Source organism: Varroa jacobsoni, unplaced genomic scaffold (genome assembly GCF_002532875.2).
Source record: "Varroa jacobsoni isolate VJ856 unplaced genomic scaffold, vjacob_1.0 contig00962, whole genome shotgun sequence".
In the NCBI taxonomy this organism is placed as follows: Eukaryota; Metazoa; Arthropoda; class Arachnida; order Mesostigmata; family Varroidae; genus Varroa; species Varroa jacobsoni.
Window position 1 is genome coordinate 22,836 of NW_019214560.1, and position 6,000 is coordinate 28,835.

Here is a 6,000-nt window from a genome sequence, read left to right on the forward strand (position 1 = left end):
GACAAAAGCTTAGCTATTTTGCTATTTCATTTATCGAACATAAAATGATTTTCATTTTTTAAGGCGAAAAATCGTGAGATTTTACACATAGCAAAGGTACTTTTAAGGCTGGTGCGACAATTTTTTTCGAAAAACTTGAAAACGAAATACGGAAAGGTCGCTTACGCTCACGCAATCATTAGGTCGGACGAACAATCGTGTGCTGTTTTTTTTTTGTTTTTTGCTAAATATAAAATACTACATTTTCTATTTCTGTGATAAGATATTATGCATCCCTTAGATCTCTCCACTAAATGATGTATGCCGTCTCGCAAAAAATAGTGGGTGCCTTCAAGTTTTCCAGCGATATGTTGAAGGTAAAACAACGAAAATGATTAGCCAGTAAGCAAAAAAAAAAAAGGAAATCTATCAGTGTAAAGTTCGGAGCATATGAAGCAGGACTTCGTATTCGAAAACAGCTTTGAGTACGTCTGCCACACGTGGCTTCATGTTCTCATAGAGAAGGGTAGCCTGACCTTTTTGTCGTGTCTTTTCTCATGAACAATTGAGCCTGGTAAACGTATCGACCAGTCGTCTGATTCCGTGGAAGCAATGCACAGTGAATCAGGCCTTTACAATCCCACGAAACGTAAAACGTATCTTTTTTTGAATGGAGATCCCCAAGAGCCACCCATTCCGGATTCTGCTTCACGCCAATGTACAGAGACCATTTTCTATTGCCGATAACAACCTTATGCAGAAATCTGTCGTTGCAACAATGTGTCACCTGGCAAGATGTTGAAATGCAGCGTTAAGCTGTAATCCCTTACTGAATTTATAAAGTTTGAGGTAGCAAAACTTCATGTTCGTGTGTGAACCTAAGAGATTTAAGACAAAACATCGGCCGTATATCTGCAACACACCTTTTCGGCCGATTTCCGTGCTCTTTATTGGCCGTGTTCTTTTAAAAGTGCCTTCAGATGATCGTCCAGAATGGGAAGCATCTTCTCGAATTCGACAAATTTAGGCCTTTTAGCGATAGCGTCGCTACCGTACATGAGACAAATGATCAGGACTGTTCTGGCCTCGGCGAAATGCATAACATAAAAGATGTTGAAAATGTACTTCTTTCTACCTGAAATGTTAATTTTTCGAGCTAAAATTATACTCACAAGACAGTATCGTTGCACTAATAAGAAAAGAACAATGCTGATAGAACAAGAAGAGTAACTTCGAACAATACATCAAAAGTAAATAATTGAATAAAAGCAAGTGAGCTATATTTTTTAAAAAACGCCGAGACCTTTTTGTCATTTTAATATATTGACTGAACGATGCTTGGAAGATGCCAGGAGAACCTTAATACATTTAGCAAGGATAGATTCCTAAACTTTAAATTAGAAATGTCTAGCGTAATCAATAGCTAATCATCGATGGCATAATTCGTCTATAAAAAGCTCATCTATCTTCTCAACTGTTGCGCTTGATATAAAACCCTTTTGAAAAACGAAGATAAATCTTAGATGTTAATAGTAGAATGGCTTTCAAATTGTGCTACATAATGGATTTCCAGGCCACTAACTTATTCAGCTCTAAATCAGTTTTTTTCAAGCATCGTTCCCGCTGCAAAACACGCTTTTGCTTCTGTAATTATACATTTTCCATCATCAACATCAATTAGCAACAATAGGACATGTTGACTTTCGGTCATGGATCACGCGTCAGTTTGCACTGAAGAAAGAAAATCATTGATTCCTTTCTTGAGTGCAACAACTATAAAACATATGGGAGTGGTTATGGGGACTGCGCGCTTTTTGTGGTCACTGTGGTTGATATTGACGCTCGGCCTAGATAGATCGTTGAGGCGGATCTTTAGGTCATCGGCTCGTTTCGTGCAATGCGCTTTAGCTCTGTATTAAAAGCCATAGCAATTCCCAATTGATCGCTACTCCTAACCAGTCAAATAATCACAATAGACTCGTGAAAAGACACAGCATGATGTCAAGAAAAGTGACCCCTTTTACTAACCAGATATGTAGAATTACCACAAAGTCATTTCCATGATCAGTGTCATTAGGCCAGCTTTCATTAAGGTAGTAGCGTCGGTCCTTTCGCCACATAGGCGTGTTTGAGGTTCACGCCACAGACATATACAAAACGATGGTTTTTCGATCGCTTAGTACTTTGAAACATATATGTATGCGACAACCGAATATACCGTACGATTCTTCACAAGAACTAATGGAAATGTAAGTCCAATTGATGTTGTTTTCGACAGAGTTGAGGTACACACTCATGTCATTGTATATACACGTTTAGTTAATAAAGAATCATACAAAAAATGTTACACAAATTGGAGAACAGATTAAACTAGATAATTAATATAAAAGACATGTTTAGATGCCTAACCATGACTAGGTCTATTGGCTAGGAGTCGCCTAACAGTATATCTCCGTGAACCGAGTATCGCAAAAAGGTAAGCAGTTTTTTTACTGGTTTGATTACCTCACCGTTTTAACATTAATTTGACTTATTAAGCCACAGAGGTGGCAAATCTGCAACGCGCTTCGTTCGTGGTCATCTTTGCTCCAAGCGACAAAAACGTATTATGATAATAAGTCGTCTCTCGTACAGAGTCTACTTTACGCTTTTACTGGGCAATAATTTTTCAAACAGGCTGGTGGCCAGCACCGGCGGACCTAATACGTTTTTTTCCGGTGTGGTCGAACGCTTGCCCGCTTATTGCTAAATGTAGTAGCAGCCATATTGACTACCTCTATTTGCTCTGGTGTCGACAGGCCAATTTCCGCTAGTGATGTTTTTCTATTGGGTTCAGAACCTCTGGTCAGATTTAATCTATCGGCCTATATGTATCGTTAGGTTTAAATGCAGGCACATTTCGCTGTAGCTCCGGACCGGCTAATCTCTACGCGACCTCTATACGAATCAGTATAAATACTCGTTGGTGCTGACATGCTTCAGCGGGCGGTCCGCCGAAGAACATCACTCGTCGCTGGCTGACCGTATCGTCTCATACAGACAGACTCTGTCGAGGCTAATCAAAGGTATACTACGCACTGGGCTTTAGGCCACGCTCAAGACCTTCGAAAAAAAAAAAAAGGCAGGCCGCCTACGGTTCATTCGTACCAGGCCACCGATGGTGGTCTCCAGCATGATAGCAACTACAACAGCATAGCACGTCGATTTGATCCAAACGATACAAATGCATCAACTAACGCCCCTGTTCGAGTGCGGATCGAGACGATCTCTGCTTGACAAGCTGGCTCGCCTTGTTCGGCAACAGTGGACCGGACGCGACCGGCAAAGACTTGTCACTCAATTTCCGGCGGATATACACCGATGCAACATTAAAGTAGCACGTGAATCTGAATGCCAGGAACAAATGAATCCGACGTTGTCAGGCGTCCGATGCAACAACGATGATCGGTGGTTATTGTCACGTTCCTGCTGACGTTAGCGCGCGCAGACGATCCGATAGTGGTCCTCTGGTCTGTGGTCAGGAAAGCGGTCTTGCCGACGGTCAAAGATCTCAATGGATCTAGACGCATGTGGGTTTAATCTATCGATACACAAGCGTGCTGCGTCGATTGGATATATATGTTCGACAGTCGCTGAGCTTCTTCCGTCGTTCCTTGCTCGCGTGTATCAATCCAAATGTTTGATGACATAAAATTTAATGACACATTGAGACGGCAGGCTACAACAATGTTGTACACCAAATTTTTGTTCTCTCAGTTGACAACAGTTTGTAGATCGGGAGCGGTTCCTTTCAAATATATTGCTATATCGTATCGACAGCTTAGGTTGATAAGTTTTGACGCTTATCGAACTATCTGGCTGCACACAAGTTTTAGCCGTCCTTTATCAGCATACTGCACTATGATGTTTGAACTTTTCCATTTTTTCTAGCTAACTTCATAAGTTTAGCCACTGTAATAGCACCGTTCATCATTTCTCTTTACATTCCATTGGCAGATATTGTCTTGCCACCATTAATTGTCGTCGACTTTTTTCAAGGGGGCTCCGGTCCGCGACTGTTTCCTCTAAAAACGCATCTTGGCATTGGTCTTGAGTGCGTATACGAGTGCTAATAGATGCTGCGCTAACCCTTTTCCCAGTCTGGCATATATATGTAATCGCCATTGAAACCTCAAATTAATCAGAGTCAATAGTTTTCAAACAAAAGCCTGTGTCGTCTTTTAACAAAGATGGTACTGTTACGCCTGTTCTGCACTTGACAATTCTTGATGATGTTTATAGCTTTGTACGCGAACATATTACCGTTGTTATTCTACATGTTAGTACCTTTCTTCTCGTATAAATTGTTCGAAATAGTTTATCTAGTGTAGGAATAAATATGTTTGTTTTCTTTAGTTGCATGACAAAGTCGGCCACTGTGGCCTTGTGCGACGCAACAGGTAACCCGTTAAACCCTAGCATATACTCTCTGCATCGGGTAACCGATAATACTATTACTGTTATTATTGGCTGTTTCCTAACACGGGTGCTCGTTCCTGACTTGCTGGGGTATTCAAATACCCCAGACGTACGAATTCGAGGCTCATCACAGGACAAATTCGCTGTCAATGGGGCGTGTTTTTGATTTAAACTGCGGTATTCGTTTTCGTTAAATTGTGTCAACCACAATACAGCTCAGTGCCGTAAGCCGTAAACGCGATTTGGGACAAATTTACCCGTTTCAGGTTCCATAAGTTTATTTCAGCGTACCCATCCATTTTTATAACTTGTATAGCTGTGACAGTTGTTTAATAATATTAAATTAATGGCGGATAATTCGATTTCCGCGAGTATCCTAATCCAGCAGCTTAGAATCGAGAGTAGTTCCCACGAGATATCAGCATTAGTGGCCTGGCACCCCCGACAATATAGATGCTTACCAAGAATATAAACCAGAGCTACCAAAAAACTTCTCACCACTGACCAATGTCTTCTGCTTCCCACACTCGATACCGACGATAGAGAAAAAAAATTGCAACATTTCCCTTCAGGTCTTTCAATCTGCATCTATTTCTATTGGCATCGATCCTCCTCAGAGCTCCATCGGCGATATTATTCGGACGGCTATCTCCGTCGGCGAACAGGGACAGACCCAGAAGCTACTGTTCTGGGTTTCGTCCGCACCTCCAGTCTAGTCGACAAGTCACTCAGTTACTACGACTATCACAACCAGCACTACGCTACGAAACGGGAATCAAGAGACACAGTTTCGATAAACAGCAGAAGTGACAACCCCTCGATGCTGACGACATGTATCGCGGGCCTTGTGAGCCATGCTACTACGAGGGGCACGAATGGCACCACGATCATCTGTGCAGATGGATGATCGGATAGACCGACCCAATACCCGCTAACGGATTGGAGTAGCCTTCTGTTGACTCCTGGTCATTGTCCGCTCGTCGTACAGAACAGCAACCCCAGATTTTTCGCCACCCACCCAGGAATTTCCTACTCGATATCACAGCTTCCATTGACAGCTTAGCGGCTTCTTTCTGTTTCCGGAAGTGATAGCTAATTGCTGCTCGAGATCAGAGGAAAAATGCCGCTGAGCGGAACAAGCGCACAGATCATGGCGATGATGGGACCAGTTATCGTTGAAAATACACCTCGCCCGCAGATACGTCAAGGGGGTAACGGCCCTAGCGAGAACCGAACGTTAGTTATAGCCTACCATATAGGATAGGCCCAGAATGTAACTTTACTTTGGCCATACTCTGTGCTGATGCTTTGTATTTACCTATTTGGTATAGTGTGCAAATATCATATTAGGCCGTGTGTACAGTAGGGCCGCAGATCAATAGGCCACACGAATTTACGGTACGTGTAATTAACAAACAGTGGCTAACCCGTCGATAGGCGTGTTCAAGGACCATTACCTATAAAGTGTTTAATTAAGCTATTGAAAATTACTTGTGTTACTGTATAAATTAGAGGAACGTGCATCTAATCAATAAGAAGTAACTACCTGTAAACATATTAACC